This window comes from Silene latifolia, chromosome 4 (assembly GCF_048544455.1).
Source record: "Silene latifolia isolate original U9 population chromosome 4, ASM4854445v1, whole genome shotgun sequence".
NCBI lineage: Eukaryota > Viridiplantae > Streptophyta > Magnoliopsida > Caryophyllales > Caryophyllaceae > Silene > Silene latifolia.
Window position 1 is genome coordinate 7,799,016 of NC_133529.1, and position 19,401 is coordinate 7,818,416.

The 19,401-nt window shown below is 35.7% G+C and overlaps 2 long non-coding RNA genes across 2 annotated transcripts; both read right to left on the reverse strand.

The window, feature by feature from the left end:
• Window positions 1–241: 241 nt before the first annotated feature.
• Window positions 242–1,445, reverse strand: LOC141652024 (uncharacterized). The gene is made up of 3 exons (XR_012546942.1): window positions 1,215–1,445; window positions 511–642; window positions 242–394 (listed from the first exon to the last, which is right to left on the reverse strand). It is a non-coding gene; the product is annotated as an uncharacterized LOC141652024 (long non-coding RNA).
• Window positions 1,446–12,684: 11,239 nt separating this feature from the next.
• On the reverse strand, window positions 12,685–13,165 carry LOC141652025 (uncharacterized). Its single transcript, XR_012546943.1, has 3 exons — window positions 13,079–13,165; window positions 12,889–12,996; window positions 12,685–12,803 (listed from the first exon to the last, which is right to left on the reverse strand). It is a non-coding gene; the product is annotated as an uncharacterized LOC141652025 (long non-coding RNA).
• Between the last annotated feature and the right edge of the window lie 6,236 nt (window positions 13,166–19,401).

The following is a 19,401-nucleotide window of genomic DNA, read 5'->3' on the forward strand; positions in this document are numbered from 1 at the left end:
TCGACAGTAGCTTTCAACATGTTGTCACCGGAGGTCATAATTCGAAGGCATAACTTCAATGCATAGCGTTTCAATTGACTTACCTATAAATGCAAAACAAAAAGTCCTTATAATTATTCCAAAGTTCACAGAATCGGCCCCGTGTTTCAGGAAATTAACTCTGTGTCCGACAAATCTAACTCTCGGGTTCACAAGGTTAAGTAAAGGTATCTTACGAAGTTATAATTAAAGGACAGTCAGTTTTGTTCCCTTTGTAATGCTCCAACAGGTGAAACAAATAGACGCCGGTATCCATTTCACCAGACTTCAAAATTGAAGGAGGGATAAACAACTCAGGCATCATGTCAGCCACTGATGCGAATCTTGGTGAAACCCAATTAATGAGCCTGTCTTTCTGCACAGACACAACCTAAATTAGCACTTAATTACGTGGATGTGTTACATGCTTGTCAAACACTTTGATCGTGAATCCACAGCGTTGCATAACCAGAAATGGAGGAAAAGACGCACCGTAGGTTGCACATAATCAGAATAGTTAACATCTACTCCATTCATAGGGTGTATGACTGTCAATTTATTCCATCGAAGGTCGAAACAAAAGAAGAACGGTGGGCATGATGTAGACATGATTGGAGTGCAAATCTGAAAACAAGACAAGATGAAATGAAAAGAAGGACATAAATAGGGATGGCAATGGGTCGGGTTGGATCGGGTTTTGCAAGATCCAAACCCGATCCACTTTCTTATTGGATCACAGATCCATATCCATACTCGATCCATATCCAAAATTTTAAAATCCATACCCGATCCATTATACTTTTTTCAAACCCATACCCGTTCCAAATCCATACCCGATCCACCACATAATCCAAAACCCAATACGAAACTCGATTTGACTACATAAAAATTTAATCTTATATAAGAAAATTTAAATTTCAAGGTTAATAAAACCTAAATTTTCAATAATATCCACTTGGATCGGGTTCGGGTATGAATGGACCAGGTTTGGATTTGGTTCGGGTTTTCCAATAGTGGATATGGATATGGATTTTTAAAAAGTGGTTCGGGACTGGGTTTTTAAAGAGTGGGTTTGGATCGAATTTTTTCCTTCGGTTCGATTCGGGTTCGGTTCGGTTTGGGTCATAATTGCCATCCCTAGACATAAAGATGAAAATAGGTTTCACAAAACATAATAACACCAAACCAAAACTTACTAATTGAACTGAAGAAACATCAATATTTTCCAGACAACCCGGGGGGGAACTAACACCGTCATTGGAGTATGGAACAAATAAACGAACAGGAGAATCCGGTGATTTCAACTTCTCATTACTGTTTAGGATCTCACACCAAATATTTACAGCTTCAGAACATACTCGATCACCTTCAGGTATAGTCCTCAACATGCTCCTTGTCAATCTCTGAGTGTTACTTTGAAAAAGAATATCACTGCACGCAACAATCAAAACAATCAGATTCGCAAAACAAGCCGTCGATTGGCAAACAAAGTCTATTGGATTCACAATATAAGCCCTACGATTTATAAATTGTCTGATTCACAAAATGAGACCTGAGATTTACAAAACAAGGTCATAGTCAAATACCTTTGTTCTCTTTTGTTGAGCAAAGCCCGAAATCCAACAAGTATTTTCTCCTCCCTATTAAAAGCAAAGTAATAACATTGATGTTTCTTTGGAGATACGGAGATCGATAGGCAGCAATTTGGAATTATCTCTCTTCTAGGACGCACAATAGCAGGAGTATTGACATCAACATTATTGACATCAACATTAGTGACATCAACATGATCAGAAACTGATGGTACAGATAATGTAGGAAATCTGGTTCCCTCATCCTCTTCCCTCTGACACTGAACTATTCTTTCCTCACCTTGTATGCTTTCCTCACCTGGTCCCTCTTCGTCTCCGCTTTCGGCACGGACCGGTGGTTTCATCACCCGACAAACGGTTTCCATGACGACGACGAATGTACGGGTGAGTGACCAATGGTTTTTCAGGCAATTGCTCGATTCTTCCACACACGTTTCGGAGATGGTGGACGGACGACTGGAATCATTGGAGTATCAGGTAAATCAATAATAGTTGGGGTTTCGGCTAGTTCGACAACTGGTGTTGGTGTTGGCTGGGACTGAGGATCAATAGACTGTCTTCTTGAGAAGACAAAAAAATGATCGTCGTCGCAGCGCCTCCACCGTGGGCAATCGATGGGGTTGGCAATCTTGGTTTACGACGTTTCCGAATGGGTTTTCTTGTCACTTTGGGATCTGGTGCACGAATCGGTACAAAAGTGTCATCCATAATTTCCAATGCCGCACGTAAATCAGCGTCGGACCATCCACCCATCCTGTCCACATCGTCATTAACAACGTGATCATTCTCCACAACATTCGCTGCAATGGATAACGTGTTTCCAACGATATTATTGACCACGTTGTCCAAATTCAGTTCACCATCCTCATCCTTCTTAGCATCCTCATTATTACCCATCTCTATATTTTCCTCCTTATTCCCATCATCGGCATTTTCTTCATCCCCAACATTCTCATCAAACTCATCCTGTTGGGATGAAATATACCCGTCCGCAATACCATTAACGGCTGCCACCATAGTAGAGAGACCGCCGAGGAAGGTAGCTTGTTCGTAGCTTGAATAGCAAGAGATCTGTACCTAGCGAAAGCTGCAGCCGCTACCTTTGCGGCGTCAGCAAGTTTGTGAACAATCTCACACTTACTGTCACTAAGGCCATCAGTTTCCTTGTCACCGCAATGTGGAATGTCAGACCCTATATCTGGTATGCCTTCTTCAATGGTTGATTTGGACTGAACATGCTCAAGCTTTGTGACCGGTGGCTGAGGTGCGGGTGCGAGTGTGTGGTAGCTCATGACAAGGGGAGGCTCCACAGAACCTTGACCGAAACCTTTTTTGCCTTCAACTCCTGTTTAATTCTTTTTGCAATTTTTTCTTTCGTCCAATTACAACAAGTTGGAAACTTTCTTACGACCAATCTTGATTTGTAGACGAAACGGTCCAAGTAAATGTACACGAGCACCATAATGGGTCCACCAAAAAAATTATCTCCTTTCAAGCGTTTGACATCTCTCCACTCCTCCTTTTGCCAAGACTCAACTTGGTCACCAACTTCGTTTGATGAAATTGCACCAATTGAATTCGGAATCGTGAAGTATCACCTAAACTTTTTAAAATCCTCAAACTTGCGGGATTCCCTTGCACGCCACCCAACAGAGACGAGAATATGTAAACGATGAAATTTCGTTTAAAGTCATCTCCACCATCTTTCTGCATGGATAATTTGGTCAAGACGTGGTGATCATCGATATATTTGTGTGGATATTGCTTTCGAAAGTTTTCCAACGTAGCTAAATAAGCAGGACACTTATCCACATGTGACGCTTCCTCAAAAGGTCTTGAACCCATTGGAATGCTCATGCAAAGATGGATGTCCTCCTCTAATACGGGGAGTTTTTGTCAAATAACCATCCCTTTCTTTGGGTTGTAATTTGACACTAGCCAATAAGCAAGGTCCCTAGGGAACCTTGTCTGTTTCAATCATTAACAGACCGCCAAAGCCCATGTCTTTTATAGCTTGAATCTGTTGATCACTCGGTGGATTTTTCGTATCTTTCAGAAAGTTGTACAACCCTTTTGGCGACATTCGAGTCCTCACTGTAGGCAGTCCCTCTGTACGCACCCTCTGTTTTTTTGCTGGTGGAGGAGCGGCAGCTTGCTCAACAACCGCCCGTGATGGTCGCTTCATCTTGTAGCCTGTTTCACAATAATCATCTTTAAATAAGCTGAAAGGATACACAAAAATAAAAACTAATATTTATATAGTCTATTTTGGGGGGGATAGGACCTGAGATTCACAAAATAACTCTCCAGTTTCACGAAATAACCTCAAGGATTCTTTTCAATAAGACATAAGATTTATATAGTCTGAATGTGAGGATAAGACCTGAGATTCACAAAATAACTCCCCAGTTTCACAAATTAACCTCTATGATTCACAAAATAAGGCATAAAATTTATATAGTCTGAATCCAGGGATAAGACCTGAGATGCACAAAATAAACCCCCAGTCTCACAAAATAAGCTATAGGATTCAAAAATAAGCTATATGATTTATAGTCTGAAACTGTTCTTGATCCAACGCCAAGACCAAAAGACACCCTAGGAGGGGACGGGTGAACCCTTTTTTGGGGGACGGGGTTAACAGTAGGGGCCGGGTGTCCTAAAACGGGACGGGAAAGGGTTTAGGGTTGGATTAGGCGGATCCGCTACCGCGGATCCGCCTAATCCAACCCTAAACCCTTTCCTTGTACATAATCATTCGACCAACGCCAAGACCAAAAGACACCCTAGGAGGGGACGGGTGAACCCTTTTTTGGGGACGGGGTTAATGATAGAGGGGCCCGGGTGTCCTAAAACGGGACGGGAAAGGGTTTAGGGTTGGATTAGGCGGATCGCTACCGCGGATCCGCCTAATCCAACCCTAAACCCTTTCCCTTGTACATAGTCATTCGACCAACGACAAGACCAAAAGACACCCTAGGAGGGGACGGGTGAACCCTTTTTGGGGGACGGGGTTAACAGTAGGGGCCGGGTGTCCTAAAACGGGACGGAAAAGGGTTTAGGGTTGGATTAGGCGGATCCGCTACCGCGGAACCGCCTAATCCAACCCTAAACCCTTTCCCTTGTACATAGTCATTCGACCAACGCCAAGACCAAAAGACACCCTAGGAGGGGACGGGTGAACCCTTTTTTGGGGACGGGGTTAACAGTAGGGGCCGGGTGTCCTAAACGGGACGGGGAAAGGGTTTAGGGTTGGATTAGGCGGATCGCGCTACCGCGGAACCGCCTAATCCAACCCTAAACCCTTTCCCTTGTACATAGTCATTCGACCAACGACAAGACCAAAAGACACCCTAGGAGGGGACGGGTGAACCCTTTTTTGGGGGACGGGGTTAACAGTAGGGGCCCGGGTGTCCTAAAACGGGACGGGAAAGGGTTTAGGGTTGGATTAGGCGGATCCGCTACCGCGGAACCGCCTAATCCAACCCTAAACCCTTTCCCTTGTACATAGTCATTCGACCAACGACAAGACCAAAAGACACCCTAGGAGGGGACGGGTGAACCCTTTTTTGGGGGACGGGGTTAACAATAGGGGGCCGGAAATGTCAACGGGGCATGAAGTTATTATTGAAGTTATTATTGAAATTGTCATTTGAAGTTATTATGAAACAATAGGGAACGCAAGGATTCACAAAAAACAAAGAACACAAAGCAAACTTCATTAATAAAACATAGTAGTCATACATTATATTTATAAACTATCGACAATAGAACACGGCAAACAAGATAGCAACGTTCAATGCCGAAAATTACAAAGATAGTATTTTAGGAAAAGGGATACAAATGTAGGCTATAGGTCCATAATAGAAGGTAAATCAATAGAACATGCGTCTATACAATTGCGTAATAAGTTGACAGCAATAGCAATTGCAGTGGCTCGTTCAGTAGACATCACTGGAGGTAAAGAACGTAAGTTCTCATAAATTGTAGCGCGATCAATAGCATTCAGAAGGTTCATGGCACTTGGATGGTTATATTGGTGAAAATGAAGGATGAATTTAGCTGACATATTATCAGTCAGCAAACATTTGCACGTTTGGAATATTAGGTTAGCACCCCTATGAATAATTAGAATACCCTCCACATGGTTGATTTCAAGAGAAAGCCAATATGCAGCGGTTACACCGGGAGCATTGGGATGAATAAGAAATAACTGAGACCAATTCCGACACACAATAGCCATATTTGCCTTGTCTTCAAAGGCATCAAGTTTAGAAAATATATTATGCATAACTCCTTGAATATTGAAAACAGAATGTTGTGAGTGATAGCGAGGGAAGATAATTTAACTCTCGCCAAATCGGCCTTCCTTAAAAGACACACTGATTGCGTTTTGTTTTTGACAGACATAAGCTGCACGAAATGACGATTCGTCTTCTTCAAAAGCATTAACGACACACCCTTTGCACCAAGACTCCATAATTCACTAAAAATAATAATAGGAACGCATAGTAGGTTAGTAACTAAATGAATAAGTTTCACAATGGCAGATCTAGGTTTCACAACAACTACTCCAAGATTCACAAAATCAAGTATACGATTCACGTAATTATGAATCAACATTACAGCATAGAGAGACAGAACAGAATCTCATCAAGTGCATGCCAGCTAAATTATTATGAAAGTTGTATTCGAAGTTATTATGAAAGATAGATGCTCGAGGATTGACAAAATAAAAGGAAAATAAACTTGATTAATAGAACATAGTATTCATACATTATGTTGATACAACATCCGAAATAGAAAACTACTGATTACATATTTATACAAGGGTGCCTTAGAAAGTATACAAACGTAAGATTAAATACTAACGGTGATAGACCTAAGTACACCGACCGACAACTAAACATAATAGGTTCATTTGAAATATAATTTAGTAGCTACATCCCTAACACGCAAGGGTACAACTTTAAGTCCTACAACTGTGTTCATAAGGTATTACTGTCCTCATATTCAGCTGTACAGATACAATTCCTTGTGTTGTATTATAAGGGCATTGTAGGCAAGCTTTCTTTAGATGTACAAGAAAGCAAATATATCAAAGATGAAGATGAGGACGATGAAGATAATCGATCCCTCCAAAACAAGTCTTTCTCATGGCATATATGTTACGCCATATCCCACCATTTGGTGTTGCTCATTTAGCCAGGAAACCGTCACAACCAGAAGGCCGGGCTAAATGAGCAACACAAATGTTGGGATATGGCGAAAAATATAGGTCGTGAGAAAGGCTTGTTTGTAGGGATCGATCTTCATCGTTATCATCTTCATCTATGATACATATTCTTTCTACTAGTACATGGAAAGAAAGGTAACCTAAAATTCCGTTTTAATACAACCCAAGGAATTGTACAGATGAGGCAGAGTTTGAGCATAGTAATACCTTAAGAACACATTTGTAAGACTCAAAAGTGTACCCTTGCGTGATAGGGAATGTAGCTACTAAATTATTTTTCAAATTACCAAGATACTAGTCCCTACAAATGCAAGAAGTCTGTCCAAGCAATATAGCATATCCATTTAATGAGCTCAAACTCGCCTCTTCAAATATATCGATTACCCGACCCGTACACCAAGTGTCCATAGTTGGCAATGTATACGCAGACAGGAGCAATTGACCTAGGCATATAAATAACTAAAACAGTTCGAGACATTTAAATAAATGAAAATAACTAAAACATAATAAGTAATACATTTCATACACATACACAAAATGTCATGTTTCGTATAAGTACATTCCAGATAAGTAGGATTAAAAGCCATATCAAAACAAGGCAAAGCATTCAGATGAAAAAATAACCAACTATGGACAAAGTGGTCTATAGGTTTTGCAAGATAAGGTCTATGCTTCAGACAAACATTCACATAAACTCATCATAAAAAGATGACAATCATGAGGCAGGGTTTAACTTCCTGCATTATAATGAGAATGATTCGCAAAATATTGCACCGCATTCACAAAATATTCCACCGATTCACAAAAACGACTCCAAAATTCACAAAATTAACTCGGGTTTAACAACGACACATCAGTCCAATATTCACAATATCACCTCCAAGTTTCATGATACACAAACACAGGTTTAACTTCCTGCATTATAATGAGAATGATTCACAAAATATTCCACCAGATTCACAAAATATTCCACCAGATTCACAAAAACGACTCCAAAATTCACAGAATTAACTCAGGTTTAACAACAACACATCAGACCAAGTTTCATGATACACAAACACAGAACTATGTCGACATTGCAGAATCAACAGAGCACCACAACAACAACAACAACAAAAAAGCACAATATTAACAAAAACGAAACATATTAAGCAATGAACAATGAGAAAAACCTAATAAACAAAAATTGACGAAGTAAGTATTGAAGAGAGCGAACAGGACATACAAATAGTAGATCAAAAATGCTCCGAAATTGATTTTGCTGCGTTCGTACTGACCGGATAATTCTTCGAGGATGATTAAAACCTGCATTATAATGAAAATGATTTAGTAATACATTATCGAAAAAAATAGTAGATTGAACAACGTCTGAAAAAAGTAGATCTACAATAATTGATCGAAAATGAAGAAAAATAGTGATACGAACGAGAATATCACATACCTAGATCCGAAGAAGGACGACCGAACAGAGATGATGATGATGATGACGATCGCGATCAAAATATCAGGTGATGAACTGCGTGTGATTCAGACGATGATGAACGAAGTTAATCGAAAAAACGGTAGTTGAGTGTTGAGAGTGGAGTAATGCGTGAAGGACAGAGACAGGGAGAGAGAGAGTAGAGAGAGAGAGTGAAATGTCGTAAATGAAGTAGTTGGCTGGCATTTGCTTTGAGTGTATGATTAAATAGGGACACGTGGCAGCATCTGGTGCGTCTATAGTTATTAGATCTGACGGTTTAGAAGGTGTCCAGCCGCCTTACCCTAAGAAGGGTGCCTCACATGATTCAATCTCTCTCTCTCTCTCTCTATATATATATATATATATATATATATATATATAGAGAGAGAGAGAGAGAGGCCGGATCCGGTGAGGCACCTCATTATGGCGAGGCGGCCGGTCTCTCACCAAATTCCTTGTAAACTTGGGGTGGACTAATTCTTCCTGGGAAATTCAAATACAATCAACAGCCCAATACTTACCCCCCTCCTCTCTCTCTATCAAAATATGACAACGAACACAACATCACATATCTCGTTTTCCTAGAAAATTGTTCAAAGATTTCTTCGATTTCCTGGAAAATTCGAATCAACAACAACAATTGCAACGATTTCCTGGAAAATTATTCATACATTTTATCAAAACAACATACAACAACGCCATTCAAACAATTTCAGAAGAAGATTTTGATTAATTTCGAGGTAATTTTATAATTTTGATCTAAATTAAGCATATTCATATAATTAAGCATATTCATATAATTTTGTTCCTTTAAATCTATTTGTATTCGTCGATTGATGATGAATTGGTGATAGCTTGCGAAGCACAAAAGGGAAATCCAGGAATAATGGATAATGAAAACCATCTCAAGCAGAAGAATGCCCACCAAGTGTTTGTTCAAATGCCGCTAAGAGGTTAGTATGTCAGTTTTTATAGCATTTTTTTTGTGAATCTTATACCTTATTTTGTGAATCCTAAACCTTATTTTGTGAATCCTAGAACTTATTTTGTGAAACTAAAAGGTAATATTGTGAAATTGGGTCATAAAATGGTCGAAATCACCTATTTTGCTCTTTTTTTTTTTGTGAATTCTAGACTTTGTTTTGTGAATCCTAGTGCTTGTTTTGTAAAGCTAGAAGACAATATTGTGAAAAATTTGATCATTTTTTATTTTGTGAATATAAACCTTATTTTGTGAATCTTAGAGCTTATATTGTGAATGTTAGAAGACAATGTTGTGAAACTTGATTATTAAATGGTCGAAATCACCTATTTTCTTCCTTTTCTTATTTTGTGAATCTTATGCCCTATTTTGTGAATCCTAAAGTTTGTTTTGTGAAATTAGAAGACAATATTTTGAATCCTAAAGTTTGTTTTTGCTCTTTTTCTTATTTGGTGAATCTCAGACCTTATTTTGTGAATTTCATACCTCATTCAGTGAATCTTAAGGCTTGTTTTGTGAAACTTGATCATCATAAGTGGTTAAAATCACCTATTTTGCTCTTTTCTTTGTTAGGTGAATCTCAGACTTTGTTTTGTGAATCTCAGACCTTGTTCAGTGAATCTTAGAGCTTGTTTTGTGAAACTTGGTCATCATGAGTGGTTAAAATCACGTTTTTTTGCTCTTTTCCTTATTTGGTGAATCTCAGACCTTATTTTGTGAATCTCATACCTTATTCAGTGAATCTTAAGGCTTGTTTTGTGAAACTTGATCATCATAAGTGGTTAAAATCACCTATTTTGCTTTTTTCTTTATTAGGTGAATCTCAGACTTTGTTTTGTGAATCTCAGACCTTGTTCAGTGAATCTTAGAGCTTATTTTGTGAAACTTGGTCATCATAAGTGGTTAAAATCCCGTTTTTTGCTCTTTTCCTTATTTGGTGAATCTCAAACCTTATTTTGTGAATCTCATACCTTATTCAGTGAATCTTAAGGCTTGTTTTGTGAAACTTGGTCATCATAAGTGGTTAAAATCCCGTTTTTTGCTCTTTTCCTTATTTGGTGAATCTCAAACCTTATTTTGTGAATCTCATACCTTATTCCGTGAATCTTAAGGCTTGTTTTGTGAAACTTGATCATCATAAGTGGTTAAAATCACCTATTTTGCTCTTTTCTTTATTAGGTGAATTTCAAACTTTGTTTTGTGAATCTCAAACCTTGTTCAGTGAATCTTAGAGCTTATTTTTTGAAACTTGGTCATCATAAGTGGTTAAAATCACGTTTTTTTGCTCTTTTCCTTATTTGGTGAATCTCAAACCTTATTTTGTGAAACTTGGTCATCATAAGTGGTTAAAATAAATGGGGGTATGATTTTCTTTCACATTCTTTCAAGATGGAATGAACTAAAGCAGCACATATTCAAAAAAACCGCAATTAATTTTGTTCCTCAACATGAACGTGGAAAAAGATCAGAAGCTATATACACAACTATACTAGTACATAGCAAAATACCAAAGTGACAACTATTTCTTTTCAGCGTAGCAGTTAACCAAAAAATGGAAAGTTCCAAGGTAAGGACTAGAGCACACCTCGAGAATCAATTTCTTCAGTCGTTCCTCTAATGGCAGGGGGAGCAGAGATAAGAGAACAACTCACATGATGAAAACTAGTGGAATGATTTAATTATTTTAAAACCAATTAGCTCAAATGGTAGAGCGTTGTGCAATGCACAAGGTGTGGGTTCGACTCCCATGTTGGTTATTGACACCTACTGTTACTTCAAAGCCTAATTGGTATTTCTCTACTGGCCTTTTGGGTTTTGGCCTTTTCTGTCATGCCCAATTGCACCCAATTTAGATAATTTCTAACATTGACTTTACAAAGGACTCAAAATTGTAATCCTTTGCTCCTTTAGTGGCTCTGCACGACGTTTTGGCTTATGCACGCCGTTTGTGCCATCTAAGTTTGAGCTTCTTCTACTCATCCTCAATTTTCCACATCAGAATACGGATTTGGCTAACTCATCCTCAATGTTATTGTATTTAAGTTTAATACACTAGATTCTTAAATTAACTAGGCTATATGAGATTCGAACTCATACCTTTGTGCAAGATTTGCACATTGCTCTCCCATTTGAGCTAATAGCCGTTAAGATATACGAGTACATAACAAAGATTAAATAAGAGGAACCTTAAGCTAATAGCCTTTAGATATGCAACAATGAAAACCCTAACCTGCGATTGACTGTCAATGTGATGAACAACCCTAGATTCATTACCATATGACTCCGTGATTGTAGAACGGGCATCAGGAACGAACTTAAATACAGTTCTATTTCTACCATTTTGCAGCATAAGTACCCGCCTGCCTTCTCTTTTCCAATTCTATTTCTACCATTTTGTCATTGCATTCAGGTCTCCAAAATGCTGTCTTTTATTTGTTTCGGTTAGACGGAAAGTCTTGTATCTTTTGGTTTTCATTGCATTCAGGTCTCCAAAATGCTGTCTGCTAGTTTCTGTTAGACAAAAAGTCTTCATCTGATTGCATTCAGGTCTCCAAAATCAGATTTCACATAATTAGGTCTAGGGTTCACATAATATACTCCAAGCTTCACAAAATCAAGTCCAGGTTTCACAAAATCAGGTCTATGTTTGAACCTTATTTTGTGAATCTTGGAGCTAATATTGTGAATCTTGGAGCTAATCTTGTGAATCCTGGACCTAATTTTGTGAACCCTGGACATAATACTGTGAATCTTGGACTTGATTTTGTGACTTGGGGCTAATCTTGTGAATGCTGGACTTGATTTTGTGAATCTAAGACCTAACTTTATGAAACTGGGTCTTTATTTTGTGAATTTAGGATATGATTTTGTGAATGTCATTCAAAATCAGTGTTAAAGAATAGCCACATCAACCACACTCATTTTTCACCGTCATCGAAATGTAAGGACTAGGTGAAGATCAAACCAAGGATTACCTCTTGTGCCTCCATAGTGAGGTTGAGTGTCCCAAAATTGTCAGCAAAATGAGCTGATCAGGCCAACTCATCAGGAGTATCAAGGGAGACATATATGTGCCTAATCGCCTCGTTCAATAAACAAGATTGTTAAGACGGTACTGATACACCAGAAACTCCAGTTTAACGGAACTCAATCTACACTGAGAAATTCCCAGGAGCTTCTACCTGGATCTGGATTTTTATCAGGATGGTATTGGACAGAAAGTCTTCTGTATGACTTCTTTATTTCTGAATCAGAAGCTCCAGGGTGCCAGTTTTGTAATTTTATAAAGCTGATAGGATAATTTGGTAAAAGACAATCAAAACTAGCCAAAAAGGGAAAGTGGGAAGAAAAAACGTCCCAAAAGGGAACGTGTAAAGAAAATAAAGAGAAGGTAAGACTTTGGCTTTGCAGAACAAACCTGTAAACATCCCCAATGGCAGGAACCATTGTTAGATTGGCAATCATGGCCCTTGACTTCTCAAGGCTCACCAAATCCCTTGCAGTAATTTTCACCTACCGTATAATTTTTATTAGTATCATTGCATCAATGGTGGATAATGGATTGCATGACACAATATAAAATTAAATTTAAGCTCACTGTTCCATCATCTTGCGTGTCAATGGCGTCAACACCAGTTTCTTCAATAATGCCCCTTACTGTCTTCCCTCCACTGCCAATAATCAGATTAATCTTCCCCGGCATCACCTGCAAATATAAGGTACATACTTAATAATATCTGTACAACATAAGTGGTATAATCCTTATTAGCTCACAAGAGACCGCTTACTTTCATGACATGAATTAATGGAGCATATCTAGAAAGCTTTTTTGATGGAGGTGGCAAAGCCTTTGACATTTCAGCTGAAGAATAAAATATTAGACAGTCACAAGATAATGGAGATCGAAAAGAATGCTTACATCTGAACATTAGTGGATCGAAATTACCTAACTTTCGGATGATAATGGAGATCGAAAAGCTCAGTGGTCATGGTGGACGGAAGCTCGGTGAGAAATGGCGGCGAAATCTGGGCTGAAGAGAGGGAAATTGAACGGAGTAAACGCGATTGAGTAAATGAATAAGGGGAAATCAACAGTTTGTTGGGTTATATAAAGGGACACGTGTCAACATCCGAATGACTTGTAGTTGTTTAATCCAATGGTTTAGAAGGTGTCACTGGCCTCCACCCGCAGAAGGGGTCGCATGATTTCAATATATATATATATATATATATATATATATATATATATATATATATGCTTCTTAAAAATTATAATTCATGGTGCATTATTTCTCATTCTTTGTTTTCGTATTTCAACCCCCTTATTAGCCAGATATTTTTGTTCTTTTGATTATTGTAGTACTTGAGTATTCTATGAATTTATGAGAATGATTACATTCGTCATTAACATTGTTAGTACTACTTCCGTATAATTTAGTCATGTTAAATTGTTAATGTTTAATACTTTAATGGGTATTGCTTGATTCTCAATAAGCTTTGTAATTTTTCATTATTTTACTTTCAGGTACATCATTGTCAACGACACAACTATAAAACGGCAACGCGTAGAACTAAAATTCTATGCACGTACTAGCCTTATGGTCACATAATTCATACGATCCGTAGTAATTACTTCAAATTTTATCCAATAACCTATTGTTCCCTTCCAAATTTGGCAAAGAAAAATTTTAATTATTCAATATCGTCCCTAAATAACTAATTACCACCATGACCTCTATAAAATCAATATCTCAACTCTTCTTTAATTTAAGGGGTGAAGTTGATAGTTCATTATTTTCCTTAAATTCTTCCAATATAGAAAGGGGGACAATAAAATAAGATGAAAGGGGTAATAAATTGTCTTAAATAAGAGACTCTTGATAAGTCTTAGGTTATGAATTGTGTATTAGAATCTCTCGACTCTTAAGGTCTCAAAAAGGGAGATGATCGGTCAGTGAGATCAAGATGCATGATTGTCTAAGATATGCAAGACTTAGTTCCAAAGGCAAGTACTAATATTTAAGTAACTACACAATTATAAAAGTGGTCGAGTATTCCGTTTCATTGGTGGCTTTTATTATACTGTGTATTCGATTTACATCATTTAGGTGTTTTGTAATTTTTTTTCTAATGCATGTTTATGATGCCTCATTTGTTTATATGTTTAGGCAAAAGCGATCTTACATTCTTATCAATGTTTGGATGTTGTTATTAATTGTATATGTTATGCATGACGAGTCATTATTCTCTTATTTTACTGCAATATAATTAACCTAAACGTAACCTTATTAAAGGGCAGTATTAAATTATTATTTCAATCGTACATGAGCTTGAGTTAAAACACTTTCTGCAATTTGCAAATTAAAATAATTAGTATTATTATTTGATAATAGTCCGACTTTATCCAAGTAAAAGATATGTACATAATTTTAATACAATATTGAGAAAAATTGATACAAGGTAAAGACAATACGAAAAAAAATACTCTGTATCATTTAAATATTAAATAGGCGGTATGGTCAGTTTTCTACCTTTTAGATTACTTTAGTAGCGTTATTACCGTTCTATAAATTCGAACTCCAAATTTTAGGTTAACTTATGTCATCTGATTTAATCACCTGGGATCGGAGTCAGAAATAAATTAGTGGCAAAATTTAGTTGTTAGGCTATGTTCTTTTAGACACTTCCTTTAAGTTCAGTTTAGCTCTCTTATAAGTTCAGTTAAAAAAAGTTAAGCTCCTATAAGTTCAAGTTCAGTTTAGAACAGTTAAAGTAGTTTAATTCAGCTCCAGTAAGTTTAGTTTAGAGTAGTTAAGCTCAACACCTATTTTTCTATGGGTCGTGTTTTTTCACATACGCAATTTACTCTTTCACATACGCTTTTTACGATTTTACCTTTGACATTTTTTCCATCTCCTTCACTCAACCATTTACCCACTCATTTCCTCACTATCCACCGGCCTACCGTCCCTCCGACCTACTCACCCTCCGGCATATCCTGTCCGTCATGTTCAGACATTATCAAGGCTAGGGCGTCACAAAGATAAAGCAATCCCCACCGATTTCCGTCGACACTAGAACGCGGAAATTAGAACAATTTCTGGGCATGGTTAAAGAGTAGAGGATGTACATCGTTAGGGCAAATGAGCCTGACTTCATTTACACTGTTCTACAATATTCATTAACCGATAAATTAGGGGAAGCATCAACAACCGAACACAATAGCCATTTGCAGCACCTTTATCTACATAAAACACATTTAACTTAAGCATAAAACCCCAATTATAGTAGGATTTTTGAGGGGGCCATAAAATAGGTCAATATGGTAGTTAGTTGCACACTTGCACCTCCATCATTAATCGGAGATTGAGGATTCATTGTTCAAGCGGAGCAATTATATTAGGTTTTTTTTTTTTGGTATAAGGGTATTAAATGGAAAGTAAATGAAAAAGTGTATGTGATAAAGTAAAATCCGTATGTGAAAAAAGTAATTCCGTTTTTGTATAAGCTGAGCTCTTATAAGTCCAATTCAGCTCTTATAAGTTCAGAAAAGTTAAGCTTCTATAAGTTTAGCTCAGCTTTTATATGTTCAGTTCAGAAAACTTGAGCTCTTATAAATTCAACAAAATTAAGTCCAAAAGAACAAGGTCTTAGTATTATTACATCATAACCATAGGATATTACAAATTGGCCCGGGCATTGCCCGGGCATTAAATCTAGTATATAACTAAAAGAGGCTTTTTTTTTCAAGACACTTACTTACACTTTTCCTATTAGAATTAGGAGATAGTTAAATATTTACAATTTTTTATTAGAATTAGGAAATAATTAATTATTTACAATTTTCTTATTAGAATTAGAAAATTATTCTTTAATATTTTTACACCTATTTTTAACATTATTAACTTTTCCTACTTTTTCAATTACAATTAGAATATTGTTCTCTAATATGAAAAGTTTAATGTAATTTAGAAAAAAAACTTAGATATATTCGCACTCTCCAATTTTATTCGGAATAACAAATATAATAATTAACAACATAAAATATTTGTAACTGGCTAACAATATAAGAAAATGGAGGTATTAAGAGGCCTGGAGGCCCTATGCTGAACTAAGTTATATTACAAACGTGCGTGCATGCACAACCCTCAGTACAAGGAATTTATTTATGTAATGAACAAAAAGAACGCTAAAATATGCTCCTACATATGTTGTTATTGCTAATGTCATGATAATTATGGATAATAATACATATTTTCTTTTTTTTGTTAATGATATATGTATTTTTCTCCACCAATTTTAAAATTCTCATCTTTCAAAACATTTTTACATTTATTGTTAATTTATTATATTGTTTACATTCATATTTCATTATAAGAGAGATATATAAAAAAACTATTACTCTAATTTACCTAAAACAGTGAAAAAGTTGAATATGTATTGATTCACATGCTTTCATTTTTTTTTTAAATTCACGGAAACTTCTATTTCTTCACATATTTTTATACTGGCAGACAAACGACCCCTAACTTACTGTACAACCAACTAAAAATGCTTCTATCCATTTTATATATGACCGCATTAGATTTGTCTCATATAACCCTCAAAACTAATTTGCCACTATTTCCAATATTAATATTATATATTAATATTATGATCGAGTATATTTTGTGAAATAATACTGCTTTCATATCATTATTTGTATATTTTTATTAAATCTATGATATGTAATGATTTAGAGAATACTACACATGACTATTATTACAACTTTATAGTCTCGCGCATAAAAAGTCTATAAATATTATGAAATATTTATACAAATAATTTACTATGCGGGATAATTAAAGCTTTCCCGAAATGCAACTTTGTAATCGCAACCATTCACAACAAGTTATATGCTTATTTTTATATTTATTATATTACTATTTTATTTATTAATTAATTCGTATCGTTTATATTATTATATTTGTATTTAATATATTTTTTTTATTATTATTATCATTATTATTATATTATATTTATTATTTTATTAATATATTCATTATTATTAATATTATTCATAACATATTAATGATTATTATTATTATTATTATTATTATTATCATTATTATTACTGTTATTATATTTAATAATATTATATTAATAAGTTATTATATTATATTTATTATTTTATTAATATATTCATTATTATTACTATTATTAGTTACATATTTATTATTATTATTATTATTATTATTATTATTATACTTAATATTATTATATTAATCAATTCAATATCTATCTATCTATATTAATAAAGGAAGCTTTTTTCGAGCGATTATAGAGTCTCCAACTTCCGTAAACTACCTTAAATTATTTATGTATCAAATTATATCTAAAAGATAAGAATAAATAACAATCAACAAATCCAATGTCTTGTTAGATACCAAAGAAACGTATGATAAGAAGAATTACATATTGTTAGATGATAGAGGTTGGCTAGGAGATCAAAATTGTAGGACCATAACTCTATAAGAGATAGATGTCTAATAGTGTTATAATTCTAATAATATTATTCTCGAAAGATTTGTAGATACGACTGCATATATATATATCGTTAATTTCCCTTTCTTGAAAGGGGTGTATATATCGTTAATTCGTTATTAGCTATTTACTGAAAACAATAGACATCATCAAATATTCATATGTTTATGTTTATATTATGCAACGTATTCAGTATTTCTAATTTTTGTTATTAGCCACATAATATTTGTTGTTTGACTACAGGCCTACAGGGTTGCGGTTAATTGTGTTTATTGATGATTGCTCATGCTCACGACAATTACGGCTTTTAAGGTCAGCTTTTCCACTATAAACTCCTGAATAGCTCCCCCTTTATTTTAACACAAATATTTGTTTATCTTCATGAGATATATTTGACGTATACTCAGGAATACCAATTTGTACATAACATTGCTTAATTTTCATTATTTTAACCATATGGCTCTATTGTTATTTCCTATTGTTGAGATCATAGTTTTTAGTTTTGTTACATGTTATGCTACAAGTTTTGATTTTCTTCGTTCTATATTCAGGTTTATACCCATATAAATATGACACACATGCAATCATTTTTTGTTGCTGTAAATTGTCGTTTTTGTTAAGTTTGAACCTACCTAAAAGCATATGATTCTTCCATACCATGTGTAATTTAGAGTGTTTGGTTCTTTGAGTTGGTATGTTATGAAGCATATAGTATTCCGTAAGTGGTTTGCTGAGAGACATAATATCTTTTTATTTAAGGCATGTGCGTTACTCGGTACACCACGCCTATACATGTCAAAGTTATCCTTTGTTTGTTGACAAAAGCAGTGGAGAAGCGTTTTATAGTAATTTTGAGTGTATACTATGAAACAAAAATATGACGGAGACGAGATTTCATTACGCTCAACCAAATGATTAAATTGTGTGTAAAATGACTTTATAGAGATATACTTACTCCGTCTCAACCAAATGTTTAGCAATCAGGATTAAAATACAGCTCATAGAAAAATTAGAAAGTTTAAAATTGAGTAACGAAAGGAACATGCTTATAGGATTGTTTTTACTCAAGCTTCACTTTTGACCGATAAATTCTACTTAGTATAGTTTAAAGTCCAGTGACGAAAAATTGGTATAAATATTAAGATACTGAAAAGAAAATAACACTACAAGTTTGTTCATTATTCGTTCTTATTAAATTATGTATGGTTCCAGTGGCGGAGCCAGGATTTGAACCTAGCGGGGCGAAAATTTTCAGCAGGGCCGAACGGGTTATGGGATAAGGGGAACTCGAATTTTTTTCGAAAATTTCAACTAAAACTTTTGCGATTTCCATTCGCCAACGGGGACGAGCGCCCCTGCTAACCCCAGCTCCGCCACTATATGGTCTGTGACTTTAAATTGATAGATACGCATTTATTATTCCATTTAACTAAACATCAATTTTATTGTTTGCACATTGTTTGAAAATTATTATGTTCTACTGTAGCAACTAGCAAGTCATATAGAATATGAGAAGTAAATAGTCCCCCCTTCGTACCGGTCATTTGTTTATTTTTGATTTTGACACAAAGACCAAAAAAAGAGAAGA